General features: G+C 35.0%; 1 non-coding gene across 1 annotated transcript; it reads left to right on the top strand.

The window, feature by feature from the left end:
- Positions 1-14,769: 14,769 nt before the first annotated feature.
- Positions 14,770-14,874, top strand: LOC126000184 (U6 spliceosomal RNA). Its single transcript, XR_007492545.1, has one exon. It is a non-coding gene; the product is annotated as a U6 spliceosomal RNA (small nuclear RNA).
- Positions 14,875-18,849: the final 3,975 nt, after the last annotated feature.

Raw genomic sequence — 18,849 nt, 5'->3', positions numbered from 1 at the left:
TGTTCTATAAAATAATACTTTTCATTCCAATTTGAGGACTAATAGCAACTAACTATTCAATAAACTTAATGTTAAGTAAATATATGGAACCCAATACTATACTCATATTTTGTTTGAAATTTCATCTACAGAGCCTAAACTGCCTTCTCATTTAACATGTGTCAGTATTACCCAATCCACATATTAATCTCTCACCTTTTTCTCTAGAAGTTATTTGACAAGAAATATAGCAATATTCAGGTGCTAGGAAATGATGAAATGGTAAACTTATTGCTGCCCCCCAAATCTATCTTACTCTCAGATTAAGGTTAATGGATACACATGCAGCTTGGCAAAACAAATGAAAAGAAATATGTCTGAGCAGGAAAAGGAAGTTCTTTTTTGAAGTTTGCTCTGTGCCAGGGGTTAATAAATGGTCTGTTCCTTGAAAATCTGAAATTATGTTTAACAACCATGAATCTTCAAGGTCAGTATAATAAGTACTTCAAAAAATGTTCCAGAGGTCTTTGTGCTTGCTCTTCGACCCTCCATCAATAACTGGACCTGGTTTAAAACTAAATATACAGTGCATTTATCCAAAAGTATGTATGCACACCACTATACATTGCAGCACTCAGTACAACAGCTAAGACTTGGAATCAACCTAGATGTCCAATAACTGATGAGTGGATCATGAAGATGTGGTATATATATACAATGAAATATTACATAAAGATAAAAATTATATAATCATGCAATTTTCAGCAACATAGATGGAACTACAAAATATAATGTTAAATGAAGTAAGCCAGAAGAAGAAGGATAAATGCAGAATGATATCATTTCTATGTAGTATTTAGGACAACTCCACAAAGTAACACAATGGTCTAAATGGTAGATGTCTCAAACACCTTAGATGCTAGTGCATAGCGAAAAGAAGGATACATATTAAGTGGAGGAGGAGACTCACAAAGACTTACTCTCTTTTATACTGCAAAAACCCCTGCAGCAACAGATTGAATAGGTGCTGGGTTTGTTCTAGGTTGGCAGCATGCAAGGCAAACACTCTACCTCTATACTATCTCTCAGGCTCCACTCTTCAAGTTGTTTATCCACAGTGTTTCTTGGAGATATAGGTTGGTCGCTTTAATTTCTTTTTCTTTCTTTCTTTTTTATTTTTTTGGTTTTTGGGCCACACCCGGTGATGCTCAAGTGTTACTCCTGGCTATGCTCTCAGAAATCGCTCCTGGGTTGGGAGACCATATGGGATGACAGGGGATCTAACCGCGGTCTGTCCTAAGTCAGCCACATGAAAGGCAAATGCCCTACCACTATGCCACTGCTCCAAACTCTGGTCGCCCTAATTTCACACGTCTGTGCTCTATCATCTTATACTCCAAATACAGTACTCATTATGACAATGTCTTGACAAAAATACACCAATTTACCCATCTCCTTTGGATCACATCTGCTCTTATGATCTTCAGCTTATGTCCATAGAGACCACTGAAATAGGCAAGTGCACACCATAGACTTTTATTACAGGCCCCTTTCATTGAGTATAATTTTGCAAATTATTATCTATTGTTTTTATTCAAGTTATGTTACTATATCATAATGTCAGTTTCCTTTAAGAAAAGGAACCAGGTTGCACAAGACATGGTAGATGATACTATATGGGGTAGACACCTCTAATAGTGCTCACTATCATATTTCTTAGTACTGTAGACATGAAAATTATGTTTATTCTAAAATGCTCCATGCGCAATCTAATCCCAAAGCTTTATTTAGCAAAATTTATTCCCACCATTTATAAAGTGCCTAGAAATTGGAAACCTTCCCCCCAATGTACCAACCCCCCGTTTTTAAGCACTCTGACCTATCCCATAAAGGTCAGTAAACCTACAAATAGATCTCCAATGTCTGTCTATATGTGCATGTGAGTGTGTGACTCGTCTATGTTTGTCAAATCTGTATTGTACATAACCCCTGCCTATATTTGTATAGTCCCTGTTATATATTATCACTCATCCATTCACCACCTTACAAAACCACTTCTTTCCTGGTCTGTTAATTCTCCCTATTTAACCCTCTTTACTCTCAGTTCTAAACTACTCAAGAACCAGGACTTCCCCCTGCCCCAGTAAGCTGCCACCTGGCTCCCAAAGTAAGAGGACACCTTCCCAGGCCCCCATCTCTCACTCCATCAATAAGCTTCAGCCACTACTCCCACTGACTCATTCTATATGACCCTTTTTCTCCCACCTCCCCATTCTGTGAATTGTTGCTTGTTATCAGATTCGGCTCCAGAGGGTCTCCCTGTTTGAGGAAACTACCTAATCCCTGACTGCTGCAAACCACTTCTCAAACTCAACAAAACCAGTGTGTGGGATGAAAATTTGCCCCACCCCCGACTATTTCAAAAAACTTAAAGAGGAAATATTTTTTTCTCTGTACGTTTCTGTATATCATTTCCATAATAGTTATAACTCCTAGTGTTTATATCCAAATGTAGAGGTTGCCTCCACCATCCTTTTTGAGGGGAGGGTAATCTGCTTACTAGTAAATTATAGTAGAAGACTATTGCTAGAGATAAGAAATCAGGCCAAAAACAGGGCACAGAGACTGTATAGATTGTTATTTTACCCCCACAGATGCATCAATAATATAATATGGCATTGTTTCTTTTAGCATAGGTACACTAAAATAGGGAAATCTTATGTATAGATCAAAGCTCTTATCTAATACGGATAAGAACTCATAATTTTTTAAATTTTTTTTTGGTTTTGGGCCATACTCAGTGACGCTCAGGGGTTTCTCCTGGTTATGAGTTCAGAAATCGCTCCTGGTTTGGGGGACCATATCAGATGCTGGGGGATCAAACCAAGGTCCGTCCTAGGCTAGTGTAGAGAAGGCAGATGCCTTACCACTTGCGCCACAGCTCTGGCCCCCAGAACTCATAAATTTTATAGTGAAGGGGTGCCTTCCAACCTAAACGTTTTGCATGAGGACTTGACTTAGGCCTCAATTTAATGAATATTTAATGTCCAACTCTGAACCCCAGATCCCAGCCTTAAAAATCGCAAAGTTTCCTGAACTAGCACCAGGAATCAAACTCCCCACAGGGGAGGCCCTAATACCACTCTGGCACCCACTTGCTCCATAGTAGGTTCAAATGACACCCTAACAGAGAGGAAACAGCAACAATTTGATCCAAGGGTAGGTTGCCCTAATTCACCACCTAATGGTGATTTGAAATTAGACAATGATCTGTCCTAGAATCTGCATAAAACCACAATCTCTAATTAAAAAAGACTGACAATGACAACTGTGACTGAGCAGAACTTTTCCTGAGACCATAAAGACTGTGGGGTTGGACAATTCACATGCCAGGAGCATGTAGTCAGTCTTATGATAGTATGATTCATGAGTAGAAACATCTTTTAATCTAGGACAATGTAATTTCCCCAATATTATTGCACCTATAGAAAAATAACTTGGCAGATCTGCCCCTCCTATTCTTTTCTTTTTTTCTTCTTTTGATTTTATTTATATCTTCTAATTAGGAGCAGCTGCCTTTTTCATAGAACCATAGAACATGAATCATTTTGTTCTGCCTCATATTTCTATGCCTTCCTACAAATTGTGAAAATAAAATAAAAGTGGATGGGACCCAGGAGCCAAATGGTGTCAGGAGCTTTGAGTGGATAAAATTGGTCATATCTAAATAGCCAAGCCAAAGTCAATGACAATAGAATTAAGAGACCCCTATAGCAAGCAAAATGGACCTGTTACACTAGCAGTCCAGGGGTTAAGGGTGGAGGTATGGGATGCATACTGTGAACTTTGGTGGAGAGAGGTCAACACTAGTGGTGAAATGGTCTTAATTAAAAAAGTAGGGATGGGAGCGGCGGCACAAATGGTATGGCATTTGCCTTGCACGTGCTAACCTAAGATGAAACACTGTTTGATTTCCCGGCATCCCATATGATCCTCCAAGCCAGAAGCAATTTCTGAGCACATAGCCAGGAGTAACCCCTGAGCTTCACTGGGTGTGGCCCATAAACAAACAACAAAAAAGAAATGATCTTAATTCACTGTCACTATACGCCTGATATACAACTGTGAAAGACTTGTAATTCACAATGGTCTCAATAAAAAAATTTCAGAGTAATGTTTCTCATAAACATAATAAAGAAAATCTATATGCTCACATTTAAGGGTTAAATTATATTATATGTTCCATTTTAAATGCTAGGTGAGCTTTAAAATAAACTAGGTTTGTTCAGTTATATTAACAAAGGTGAAATTTTCTTTTTATATAGCAGTTTCTTGTATAATGCCAATGTTTTATTTAAAATGTCTAAATGTATTGATAAAATACTGAATATATGTAAGAGATTTATTTTTTTTTAAATTACACACAACACTTCTCTCCCTTGAATTTCATGACTATGACATAAAGAGGCCCAGGCACAATTTTCCCACTTAGTTTGATTTTGCACCTTATTTATAGGTTAACGTATTTTCAAAAGTAAAAATCTAATTAGTTTTATCTTACATTTTACTAAATATTAGCTGCAATATTAATATTCATCCATAGAAATTTACTACAAGCTAAGTAGCATTAAAACAGTAAAATTTTGTTATTCAAATATGTTTAAAACAATTACATATATTATACATGCATGCAAATAACATAATACATTAAAAACATTTTAATAACCTAGCTTAGGCAGCTAGTGAATCAATTTACTTTGAGGAAGAGAATAATTGGAACTATCAAACAACAAATTCTTCTAGCTGTGTCTAGATAACTATAGAGATCAAAATATAAATATTATCATTTTCACACATATCATTTTGTAATGGAGACATTATGAATTACTCTAATGCTAACGTTTATATCATAGACATATGATATGACAAACTACACCCACTGCCAGAGTGACAACTCCTATTGTCACTTTCTCTCTTTTGATATCTGCACTTATCCTCTACCCCTTACTCAGTTCATCTTTAGAATCAATGGTTTGTTTCTGTTTCTTGTTTATGCCATTATTTGGCTTCTTTATACTTGACATAAGTGTATAATCACACTTCAAATGAACTTATTTGTTTTTTGACTATGTAGTGGTCAAGGCTTACTCTTGGTTCTGTGCTCAGTAATTCCTCTTGGTGGTGAAGTGGTACCATACGTTGCTGCAAACGACTTCTGCCTTGCAGCGCCAGAACGATTTTGGTGAATCCACTTCAGGGAGAGTGGGTTGTGCGGACTGGCGTACGGAGAAATTTGAAATATGAAATGAATGAAACCACACAGAGTATGTGGGGTCAACACATCTTTGGCAGAGTGAGACAAGTTTAATTTTTTGAGCAGGGGAATTTATAGGGGTAAAATTAGCCAGAGGTAAAGAATAATTATAATCACAAAGCATAGTACAACAGTAACAATACCTAAGCTGTGAGTCTGACTGTAAAAACTCTAAGTTACAAAAGAGATGGTCACAACTCAAGGTAATTCTTTGCAAACTTACTTTAAATGCAAAATTAGGATTAGAAGGGAGTAGAAAATATCTAGGAACTTGATCTTAACTAGACTGGACTCTATTGTTTTAGAGGTTCAGTAAAGGGAGGAGCCAAATCCCCAAAATGAGTTTCCCTATTTCTAAAGGATGGTCAATAGTCAATAGCCAGGATCTGCATTCTGGTTACTTCCTTGGTTACCAGAAAAATGCAGCTGCAAGGACATATTTGAAAAAGGGAGAAAAAGTATTGTCTTAGCTTTTAGAACTGGCTATTATCCAGCAAAGGGATTCTCAAATAAACTTTGGTGCTGAAATTTCTGAGCCAAATTATTTGATAGAGGCCATTATTTTGCTGGATATATACAAGGGAGAGATAGTCAAATACTGGCTGAAAATGTAATGCCAGGCATTTGTTTGGAAATTCCTCAACCATCCACACAGGGGAAAAAGGCATCCACAGGGGGCCTTTTGAGGAACCTATGGGGGTTAAATTAGTTCTACCCACCAGGAAAATATGAGGATTCATCTGGTAGGCTGAGGCCCCCTATAGCTTAGGTTTGCCCTGGCAATACGTAGTATCAAGGAGTCAACCTAAAACTTCTGTATGCAAGGTATGCTCTTGTTATGCACATATTATACTATATTTAAAGGCCAAAACCTTACTTTTTAATAATGATTATTGCTGACTTGATATGGAAGTAAAGAAGTATGTTTTAGCAAGTTGATGTTTAGTCTATTAATTTGTATTATTTTATAGTATTAAATAGAATGTAATTCAGAAAGTGGCCTTGACTCAACTATGAAGAAAACAGAATTTAAAAATTTAAAATATTTTAAACTCTTACTATAACATTGCAGCACTCCAAAAGAAAAACTTAAATTTCCAATGCTTATTTGAAAAGTAAAATGGATTTTTTAATGTTACATTCCATGAAATTTGTGCAGAGCGAATTATTAGTGTTGTCTCACTGGTAAGTTAAGTTAAATGTGGTTAAACATCATAAACTGCTCAAGAATTAGGCAAATGTCTGTATCTTTATCAGACTTGTTGTTAATATATCACAACTGTTGGTGGATTATTCAATTATTCTAATTTCATATGCATTAACTGGTCAGCTAAATTAGATTTAATGATCATTTTAAAGTAATCAAGGACCATCTGAGTTTATTATGTGAAATGCACTAAGTTTTGACAAGCTAACCAGAAATCATTAACTTTTCAAAAAGTTAATATATATGTATAAATTTTATATATAACTTTCACATGTTGATGTATATTTCTACTTTAACAGAATATTTTAAAGCTAGTAGATGAAAATTTATAATTCTTTTGCCAAAACCATATTTTTGGACCATTATATATAATGATACTACAGATATCTGTTTTGTTTTGCTTTGGGTTCACAATGCAGTTAGTCCTGGTTTTTCCCTCATAAATTTTTCCTTAAGTTGCTTGGGGGGCTATGGAATGCCAGGGATCAAACCAGGGTTGATAGCATGTAAGTCAAGTGTCAAACCTGCTGAACTGTGGTTCTGTCCCCTTAAATTTTTTTGTTTATTTGAGGATAGAGTTAGGTTGGACCACACTAAGATGGTGCTCTGGGTTTACTCCTGGCTTTGTGCTCAAGAATAACTCCCTCCAGTGCTCTTGGACAATGTGTAGCAATGTGAATTAAAACAAAGTCCATGTAAGCATCTTAGTTTATGTAATATATTTCTGGACCAAAGGCAGAAATGTTTTGAGTTCTACATTATATTCCAATAAAAGTATCCCATAAATAACAGATTAAATGAAAACTGTTTCTTGAAGAGTAATTCTAATTACCCACACATATACTTTAACAGTAATGATGTATTCGCCAGCACACTGTTCTTGAGACAGATACAAACTAAACCATGAAAAATCATGGGGACATTGGCTGTAGAGCTAAAAGCTGGCAATCTCTGGAGGAGAAGGTGGGCCAAGCCCCTCTAATGCCAAAGATATGCCTACTACATCTATCACTCATTATTGTCATTTTGCCGATGGGCCTGCTTCATCACTCATCAAAAATTTTCTACAGAGACACCAATGAGACCAAACTCTACTTATGCTGGTATTTGGGCTGATATTAACAGGACTCTTTTGGAGTGAAAGTGGGCACTCTCCCCCTGCCTTCTTAATTTCAGGAGACCTGGAAACTGAAAACATCCCCCACAAATGCTGCAAACGCTCTAGTGCTTTGAATTCTTGGATCACGGGGCCACATATCCAGCTAGATGGCAGCTTTATTTGTTTAATAATGTCATTCCAATTAGCAACACACCAATTTTGATGCCGATGTGTAGCTGAAGTCATTTAATGTTAAGAAGCAAATGAAAAAAAGAGAATGCTCAGCTAGCAACAAGAGTGTACTAAACCTTCAGCCAATGACTTAATGACTTCATTGGAGATACAATAATTTTCATAAATTTGCATGTCACTGTGGTGCAATTTTTTCTTCTCTTTCTTTTTATTTTTTTAAAATATAAATTTGCTCTTACTTATCCGGAATCAATGTATTAGGTCAACCCTATCAACTATGTTATACGTGTCCTTTAAATAAAGCAAAATTGTAATGATGTGTAATTGTGTTGGTGGTGAATGAGAAAGAATACTAGAAAAATATGTAATAGAAAGAACTATGATGATTTTTTGAAAATCCATTATTTATATTGGAAATACCAATTTTGTTTCATTTGAAAATCTTAGAGACAAGTTTCCTGCACTCTGGTGGTTATTGTTTTTAAGCAAAATTATAGAATTTTATTTATTTTATTGAAGCATTATGATTTAAAAAGTTCTTCATAGGTGGGTTTTAGATATACAATTAATCAGGAACAATACCACCACCAGTGTCAACCTCCATCCACCATGTTCCCAGAGTGTATCCCAGCCAATACCCTTTAACTCCAGTCTGTCATTATAACAGATCCATTTAAAGTTTAGATACTTAAAGTTTGGGTCTGTTAATTCCATTGTTATTGACTATGGATTAAATATTTGGTTATTTTCTTTTTTTCTCCACCAATGCACCTAAGACCAGTTATCCCCCTGGTTACCATCCTTTTAAATTTAAGTTCCTTCTCCATTCAATTTCTTTCTTTCTCCTTGCTATACTCTGGTGTCAAAGGTGTTTGAGAATTCTAATTTAGATCATTTCATTTCTTCATGCATTTATTCTAAATACCACATATAAATGATATCTGTGTTTATTTGTTTTCTGGCTTACTTCATTTAACAAAATATCTTCCAGTTCCATCCATGTTGCAGCAAATTGCATGATTGTATCATTTCTTACAGTCATGTAGTATTCCATTGTATATATTACTATATATTCATGATCCATTCTTCTGTTGTTAGACATCTAGGTTGATTCCAAGTCTTAGCTATTGTACTGAGTGCTGCAATGAATAGCAGTGTGCATACATTTTTTGGGCAGACATGGTTGGAATGCTGCCTGATTATACTCCTATAGAAAACAGTATGGAAAGTTTTCACTAAACTCAAAATTGAGCTGTATATGACCCAGCAATCCCTCTTTTGGGAATCTATCCCCAGGACAGAGTTATTAATATAAATCATCTCTGTTTTTAAGTCCATATATATGTTTTAGGAATCTTCCATCATGAATCATAAAAAATTATTTTCTCATAATGTATATTACTCTTAATTGAAATGCAATGCCTCACAATTTTCACACAAAACAACTCCATTTACAAATAAGTTTTCTTCAGAAGATTGAAGTTTATTATTTTATTAACTTGCTCTTACTATCCAAAATATTTTTTCAGACCATTTACATCTTCCTAAAAAGATGATGCACTTTGAGTGTGAAGATCCTAAAATGTGATAAAATAATCAAAGAAGAAGTATCTGAGTTTGCATCCTCCATTGATCTTGAAAAGTCTACATGCAATTTTGCATAATCACCCTAACACACCAGAATTCCTGATAAAGGCACAAGGACAGAAAAGTTCTCAGAAATACTGTGACAGAAGACCAATCTTTCCAAGAAAGAATTCTTCCAATTTTTACAGTAAATATCTCTCACTGGATTTTTGTGTCATGGAAGATTATAATGTTGACCACCCTATATCTTTAGTGTCACAGCCATATCTCTTTAGTGTCACTAATTTTTATACCAAGGCTCATGTAGATATGTCTCTACAGGCTGATTTTGAAAAATGTTATTTACTCACCATAAGATAGAGTTGCAAAGTTTTTCTTGATTAAGTTTTAGGTGTGCAATGTTCAAGCACCTATCACTTCACCAGTTTTCCTAGTTTGCCTTCTACCCTTCAGCCTGCCTCAATAGCAAACACTTTTTTAAGACACTGTGATTTGCAATATTGCTAGTGAAAGGATACCATGCATATCATTTTACCTCATTTAAGCAACCAGTTCTTGTCCACAGTGATCACTTCCCACTCTCATGGTCATAGTAGGTCTCTTAACTGACCTATCTTTATGCCCCCATTCCAAACTTTCTAAGGACTCTGATATAACTTTTTGCAAAAGGCATACAGAAATCTTCACTTCAGACAGCTTTCACAGCTAGCACACTTTCTTCTCTTCCTCCTTTCCCTTCTATCCTCTTTTCTTTTATTCTCCTCCTCACTTCCCCCTTAACCTCTCTCTTCTCAATCTTACTGTGGAGTGACCTATGCTAATATATATTATATATAATATATTACCTATCCCACACCTTATTTGTTTCTGCTGATTGTTTAAACACTATGTAGTCAGTCATCTGATTGGAAAGATCAGTCAAATCATATCTAACCTTATATGTGCTTATAAGATAATTAATTATACCGTTATACTGTGAAAGTTTGTAGGATGACCATCAAATTGCAGATATCTATGTAAGTGTTTTTCGTTGATGCATCAGAGGTCTGATTATTTGCCTGCTCTTTCCTCACTGTAACAAACTGCAATTAGGAAAATATTTATAATATTATAAGGTCAGCAAGAAAGGCTATCTGAAAACTAGACACCACAAGCTCATAAACTTAGAGAGTTGCACCATTGGAAGAAAATGTAGGTGAAATAACAGCAAATATGGAAGTAAAAGAGAAGTAAGAATCATTTGTAGGTATGTATAACTTTGCTACTATCTTGCAAGCTTACACAGCTATGTGTGGGGGCATTATTAAATCTGAGTTGCCGTAGTAATGAGTTTTCTAGCAAATTCCATTTGAATTATTCCTCACAATCTGTCTGGTAGATGCCATAATGGATCATTCTTATTACAAATTTCTAAGGACAAATTTCCTAGATGATCTCAAGCCACCAATAGTTAAATAGACTAAAGTAAGATACCAAATAAAGTGACCTCCCAATACCAGTTCTAGATAACATGCCTAAAATCACACATCACTGTGCAGTTTTCAAAAATGTATACCCTGTTATGAAAAACTTCATATCCTACCATGCAATAGTTCAGCTCCAGCCACATGCTCTGTAGCAAAGACCCCAATCTTCTCTTGTGTTTCCCTCCTAAGAATTCCTCCACCACACAATGTCGATGAGGCCACAGCAGAGTAGACAAGAGGTTGGAAGACACTGATGACTCCGAATTCCTTATTGCTACTCAGGCTCGCTTGATATTGATGCAAAGTTATCTCCATGAGTTTACAACCAACCAATGGATTTGCTCAAAATGAAGGACATGTTTCCCTTAAAACTCACAACCTCTACTTAATGAGCTATGCTGCAATATCCTGTGGAGCTAAGTGTATAGGCAGAACTGGTAACCTATGGTATTATAACACATGTGTCCACAGGTCTGTTTCAATTGGCAAAATGAGGTAGTTGGGCATTGCAATTATTCATTTAGGCTCACCATTTCACTCTTACTCATACTTAGTACCCAGGTACATTGATGTACTTTCAATCTTTAGTCTCAGGTATCCAATATATTCGTTTAAAATTTATCCATATGTGTTGGATTAGAACCTGCTTTACCTAAAACAAAGACTCTCCCTAGCTTCCTCTTTCCTTTCACCCATCCCTTTTTACATGTAAAAGGCCCAACTAAACTTAATTAGCTGCAGACATGTATTTTTACCTGTCACTTGAACCCTCCCCCATTTGTGGATTGAGCTGGTCAATAAATAGAGATCAGTTTGGTGGCCTCTTAGACCTTAAGACTGACAGCCCTCTGACTCCATGCTTTTATCTCTTATGTCTGGCTTGGTTTATTAATTCTCGCAGTGACCTTGATTCAGACCTGTTCTCCTGGGGTTGGATTATAGTTAATGGAACATACATTATAGTGAGTGGGTCTTTACACATAGGTGTCTTTTGAACACTCAAAAATAAACTAGTGTTTATTTCCTGGGCCTACATTAATTTGGTGCTTCTACGCCCTGGTATCTATTTATTTTACATATCAATCAATGGCAATTCAGACCTCTTCAGTTTGTGATGAATACATGCAAAATTGTCTACAATCACAGTCACTACAGTGCATTTGTTATTATGAACACTGTTTGTATCTTGATCATTTTGACCTTAGTATAGTTGTTGCTATGCAATCATTACTGCAAATCACCTATGGTTTCCAATTAAACCCACAACCTAAGTAACTGCCTAAAATTTGGCTTTCTATATTGCTGCAAAAGCTGACGATTGTGTGGACTCCAGTCTTAGTGCTAGTTTAAATTCAAACATAATAAATAAATATAGGCATTCATTTTCACTTTTAGATGAAAATCCTAGTGAATAATAAGCATCTGAGAGGTTTCAAAAGTCCTTTGATGGGACTAAATGAAAACAAAACAAGCAAAAAGTCTCTGACAAAGACTTTATAACAATATTTCTAATGATACTAACTTAAATTAGAAAATCAAGAAGGGAAATTTTGACTATTATAAAGAATTCTGAAGATAATTCAAACAAAAATCATTGAGTTAAGTCAAAACAAAAGTACACAAATGGGGCTAAAATAAATTAAGAATCTTCTTCACTTCAAAGGAAACGAAGACAAGAATACAAAGACAGCTCAGAGAATGAGAAAAATTTTCCAAGCACTGGTAGAACTTAACAAGAGAAAAATTCAACCACATCAAAACATTGAAGGAGAGATGAATAAAAACTTCCTCAAAGAACAAAGGCACATGCCCAAAAGATACATAAAATGCCTTTATCAGTACAAATTATGGAAATGAAAATTAAAACAGCATTGATATATAATCTCATACCACAGAAACTGGCACTCATCACAAAAAATAATAACAAACCTGGATGAGAGGAAAAAGAAACTCCCCTTCACTGCTGTTAGGAATGTTTTTTGGTCCAGCCTTTTTGGAAAATTACATGAAGATACCTCAGAAAATGAGTAATTGAGCTTTTATACAATTTCACTCCTGGAAAAATGCACTAAACTTTCAAAAACACACTGCAGGAAAGAAATCTACACTGCTATGCTCTTTGTAGTATTGTTCACAATAGCCAAAATCTGGAAACAACCCAAGTACCGAAGAACAGACGACTGGATAATATATATACATATGCACAATGGAATACTGCACAACAGTTAGAAAAGGTAAAGTCATGAAATTTACTAATATATTGATGAATCTGCAGAGTAGCACACAGAGTGAAATGAGTCAAATGAGAAGTAGTAGTCTCAAAATGACAAAATTCACTTGTGACACATCAAGAAACAAAGTAGAGTGTCCAAAGACAATAGAAACAAAAAAATAGGAGAATTTGTTCTTATTAGGAAGTTTGAAGTAGTGAGGGGGAGATTTTAGACAGGTTAGGGACCACTTTAACAACGATAGGGCAAAGTACTTACTCTGGTGAGATTTGAGTCCTGAAAGAGTAAAAAGAAATGCCTGATACCCTTTCTGCAATGGTACAGTAAACCACAATGGCTAACGGAAAAAAAAGAAGGAAAAAGTGCTTGCCCTAGAAACTGGCTGAGATGAGGGATGGACACTACAGACATTAATGCAGGAAGTTACCACTGATAAAGGGATTGGTGCTTAAATATTTGACTCCTGAAAATCCCAAACAACTTTGTAACTTTGCATCTCAAGTTGATTCAATAAATTAAAATATATATAAAAACAGACAAAATTTCTCAGCTTGGCACCAAGTCTAGATATAACATTCCTATTGGAAGTCATACCTATACTTTTAGCAAAGATTTTGTTTTAAAAACACTAATACAATTGTGAAAAGACAGTAGCCGAATTTAAAAAAAATCCAAGTAGAAAACAGTAAAATTACAGAAGTCAAAGATCACTTCAGATTCATAATGTGGAAAACATTAAGATGGCAACGAATGAAAAAAACTCGATAAACGAGTTGTAGCACATATACAAAATGGAGTATTACACAATTGCAAGAAAAGATGAAATGTGGTTTTCTGCAACTTAGAAGCAACTGCAGAGCATGATCTTCAGTGAAATAAGGACAGTGTTAGATCATTTCACTCATCCTTTGTACATAAGAAAAGAAAAATAAGGGGATTTTTATTACATTGGATGCTGACAAGATTCTTATCAGATTATAAAACTGAGATTGTCAAGAAGTGGGGTAGATTGAGATTACCAAGTAAGTTTATGAAAAGGACAGTACGAGAGAGCCTCTGGCACTGTGGTGGCAGTGGAAATGGAACCATCATATCCTGTACAATAGAGTCATGAAAACTTTCACTACAGTAACCATGTTTCCTAAAACACAATACAATTTTAAATAAAAGCAAATAATATATGATATAGAATATGCAATTAAATTTTATGTTTAAAGGTTTTCAGATGAAAGAAATAACTATATATCTATATAGGTTTTTGGGCCACACCCAGTGATGCTCAGGGTTTACTCCTGGCTATGTGCTCAGAAATAGCTCCTGGTTTAGGGACCATATGGGATGTAAGGGGTTGAACCGCAGTCCGTCCTAGGCTAGGGCATGCAAGGCAGACACCTTACTGCTTGTACCACCGCTCCAGCCCCATATTTTTAAAGTAGGGGGCACACTCAGAAGTTCTCAGGGGACTAGGTGACACTGCTGGAAAAAAAATCAGTCTTGTAGTACATGCATGCCTTACTAGTCCATGCTAATATCTGGTGATAAAATTTCTCAGAGTATGGTAATTCATGGGGCTATCAGGAATGTCCAGCAGTTTTGGAGGGTTATTTGTGAGAATTTAACTTGGGACCTTATACAAGTCAGACATCTGTTCTAAATCTTTAAGCCATATTGCTGACTTCAAGAAAGAAGCATCGTGCTCACTTCAGCAGCACTATACTAAAACTGGAACAACACAGAGAAGATTAGCATGGCCCCTGCGCAAGGATGACACACAAATTTGTGAAGTGTTCCATATTTTTTGAAAAAAAGAAAAGAAAAGAAAAGAAAAGAAAAGAAAGGAAAAAAAGAAAAGAAAGGAAAGGAAAAGAAAAGAAAGGAAAAGGAAAGAAAAGAAAAGAAAGGAAAAGGAAAGAAAAGAAAAGAAAAGATAAAAAAGAAAAGAAAAGAAAAGAAAAGAAAGAAAAGAAAAGAAAAGAAAAGAAAAGAAAAAAAAGAAAAGAAAGAAGCATCAGGGGCTGGAGCTATAGTACAGAGTTAAGTGTTTGCCTTGCACGCAGCCTATTCAGGACGAATGGTGGTTCAAATCCCAGCATCCCATATGGTTCCCCAAGCCAGGAGCAATTTCTGAGAGCATAGCCAGGAGTAACTCCTTAGTGTCACTGAGTGTACCCCCCCAAAAAAAAAAGAACCATTCTTTTTTTTGTCACTGATTTCTTTATTTAAAATACACTGTTCAAAATGTGTTTGAGAAGGCAGAACTGTACTCAAATAAGACACAAATGATTCTGAACAATTATAAATTCTGGAAAAGTTTACCAAACATAATGAAATATATATTTGCAGATGAAGATATTTTAATGTTGACTTTTTGACTGCAGATGTTCAAAGATCAATTAAAACTGAAGACACTATATTTTTTGTGAAATGGGATTTTTTGCCATTGAATGATTGTCTAGTGCAAGGATTCATTGATACTATATAGTGCTGGGGGTTGAATTAAAAGTAGTCTGTCAATTTCTTAGGGCGTAGCCAGGAGTAACCCCTGAGCATCAAACGGGTGTGGCAAAAAAAAAAGTAGTCTGGAAAGATACTAAAAAGAAGAGTAGCATGCAATCTGACTCTTGAATCCCTGTACCAGCTCTCTGGCTCCAGAAGTTTTTGATAATCATCTTAAATATAGTTCTGTCTATTCAATGTGTAAAGAAATAAAATTGATAGTAAAATTAATTAAAAGTAGACATTTATTTAAGGTGAAAGTTGATTGAGAAATCAGTTTATATTGCATGAAGAAGAAACTATAATATTTGTTATATAATAATACTTAGATATACTTTTATTGCTTTTTTATTATGACCAATGTGAATCACAAGTCTTTCACAGTTATATTTAAGTTTATAGTGACAATGAATTAGGGCCATTCTCACCACCAGTGTTCTCCTCCCACCACCCCTGTTCCCAGCATGCAACCCATACCTCCCCCTTTTGACCCTGTACTGCTAGTGTGGATAGATCCTTCTGTATATAACTTGATCTAGATTTAGTATCTTGATTATGTTGTTGATGACTTTGGGTAGAAATATCATTCACAAAGAAATATAAATTAAAATTCCTGAAATTGAAGGAGAAAATAACTATATCTTAAAAATTAAAAAAAAAAGTCTGGACCAGCAAGGTGACACTAGCCAAGGAAGACCGCGGTTCGATCCCCCGGCATCTCATATGGTCCCCCCAAGCCAGGGAAATTTCTGAGCACCTAGCCAGGAGTAACCCCTGAGCATCAAACGGGTGTAGCAAAAAAAAAAAAAAAAACAAAAAATATTTTAAGAACTTGCAAACAAATAACATAGACACAAACCATATTACAAAATAATTAAAATGGCAAAGGAAATAGAGATAAAATCTTAAAATTAGAAGGAGAGTGGCAAATTATCATATATATAAGGAGACCCACATAAGACTCAAAATAATTTTTTATTAAAATTTTATAGCCAGGAGTGAATATCTTGACATATCCTAAGTGCTGAATGAAAATACTCAAATCAAGAATAAATAAGCAGCTAGATTATTAGTCATATTTGAAGGAGGAATATAGAGTTTTTCAGGTAAATATTAAAGTAACTTATAAACCCTAAATCAGTTATACAAGAGATATTAAGGGATCTTCTATAAAAGAAAAAGAACCATATTTCCCTCCAATAAAAAGGACACTTAAATTTATATAAAATGTGAGAAAGTATAATATTGGTGAATCATGTAGTAGCCTTCAGATTTATTTTTTTATTTTTGAAATTTATATGATATTCTGTAGTTAATTATGCTAATCATAATATTTTTCATGCACATAATTTCAATATTACATGCCAGTGTACCCTCTCCCTCTTTCAAATCTAAAATGAAATATTAACAGAAAAATCAGAATGTAACTTCAAGAAAAAAATATTTAGAAGAAATAAAAAGAGTCAAAAGGAACCTAATCACTAGAAAAGCCAGATATAATTTAAGATCATGCATAAAAAAAGCCAGTTGCAAAATCTTCCAAAATCCACATAGGCAGGTAAATAGCAATACATTTTTAAGTGAAAGTAATTTTGCTAAAGAATGAAGGTTTAAATTCACAAATCAATAGGCCTTGAGTGGGCAAACTGATCAAGTAATAAAATCCATCATTTTGCTACTCAGGAGAGAATATTTAAACTTCAATGTTAAGTATAGGCTCAAAGTAATAGTTTTAGACATACAGACAGCTTGTCATTTTTCAGAATTTTTATTCTTACTTAAAAATATTTTGCTGGAATTCTATAGCAGCTTTTAAAAAGAAATGGTGTTGTACTTCTATCAGATAAAACTTATTTCAAATTAAAAAAAGTGATAATATGTGGCAATGAACAAATAATGATGAAGTTATCTATATATAAAGGGCAATTAATACTCAATGTATGTTATAATTAATTAATTATAATTAATTAATATAATTAAGATACATAAAATATGTAAAACAACTACTAGTAAGTCTGAAACTATTAAGAGAAACACAATAGTAAACATATATATTAAGACTCCCACATTACTCTCAATATTAGAAAGATCAGCCAAATAGAAAAAAATCATTAAATTACAGTGAAATAATAAAGACTGATGTCACATCAAATATAATTTTAAATCATAGGATAATAGAAGCAATTTCTGAGCAGGAGTAACCCCTGAGAGCCACCTGGTGTGACCCCAAAACCAGAAATAAAAGTACCTGGATACAAATGAAAATGAAGAAATGAGCTATCAGAATATAAGGGGACACAGGGGACACAGACACATTCAAAGGAACAGCAGAAATTGGGTCCTCCTTGTGACTTAGGAGAATCATTTTAGTAGTCAGGTCAGCATAAACAAAGGGAAAGAGACCACCAGGACTAATGGAAAGGTCCAAAGAAACTTAGGCAAAGAGACAAATTGATAGTGATGTCCTCTTTGTAATTGAAAAGTGTCATTATTGGAGCTACACCAGTGGCTTGTAAGGAGTCAGTTACTCTACTTTGTTAAGTGGCCACATTCTACTTCCAGTGACTGAGCTTCACCACTATAATAAACATCTCCAGACTGCAAAGGTCACAATGTGAAAGCAACTAAAATCCCTAGCACATGAAGACCCAACCAGTTACATAAACTACTTGATAAAAAACAGAGAGAAAACATTGAGGATTTTCAAGGAACTCAAAGAAACCATAGAACAGAAAGCCAATATGAGAACAGAAATGAGAAAATCTGAAAGGTAAATTAAAGAACTGAAAAATATGATACATGAACTGAAAAAACTCAATGGAAGGCCTCACCAACAAAGCAACAGGTGCTGAGAACAGAATGGGTGATCTCAAAGAGATCTGGTAATAATATCAGAGACAATAGAGATGAGGGGCAGGAGGACCAGTCAATGACAGGAAGCTTGCGATAAATAGTGAAACAGAGCAGTTTTAGCAAAGAAGGGACCACTATGAAATCAAATGTTGGAATTGAGAGGCCAGAGCAGTGGGGCAAGTAGTAAGGCATTTGCTTTGCACGTGGCTAACTTAGTACATTGTGTGGTTCGATCCCCTGGTGTCCCATATGGACCCCAAAGCTAGGGGCAATTTCTGAGAGCATAACCAGGAGTAACCCCTGAGCCTCATCAAGTATGACCCAAAAACCAAAAAAATAAAAATAAAAACAAAGAAATATGTTGGAATTGATTGGTCTAGACAATAACTTGGTGTTGAATAAAGATTAAGTGCTATTAATTTTAC

Source organism: Suncus etruscus, chromosome X, assembly GCF_024139225.1.
Source record: "Suncus etruscus isolate mSunEtr1 chromosome X, mSunEtr1.pri.cur, whole genome shotgun sequence".
Classification (NCBI taxonomy): domain Eukaryota; kingdom Metazoa; phylum Chordata; class Mammalia; order Eulipotyphla; family Soricidae; genus Suncus; species Suncus etruscus.
The sequence above is the reverse complement of the archived record's forward strand: the minus strand, read 5'-3'. Positions and strand labels throughout refer to the sequence as shown.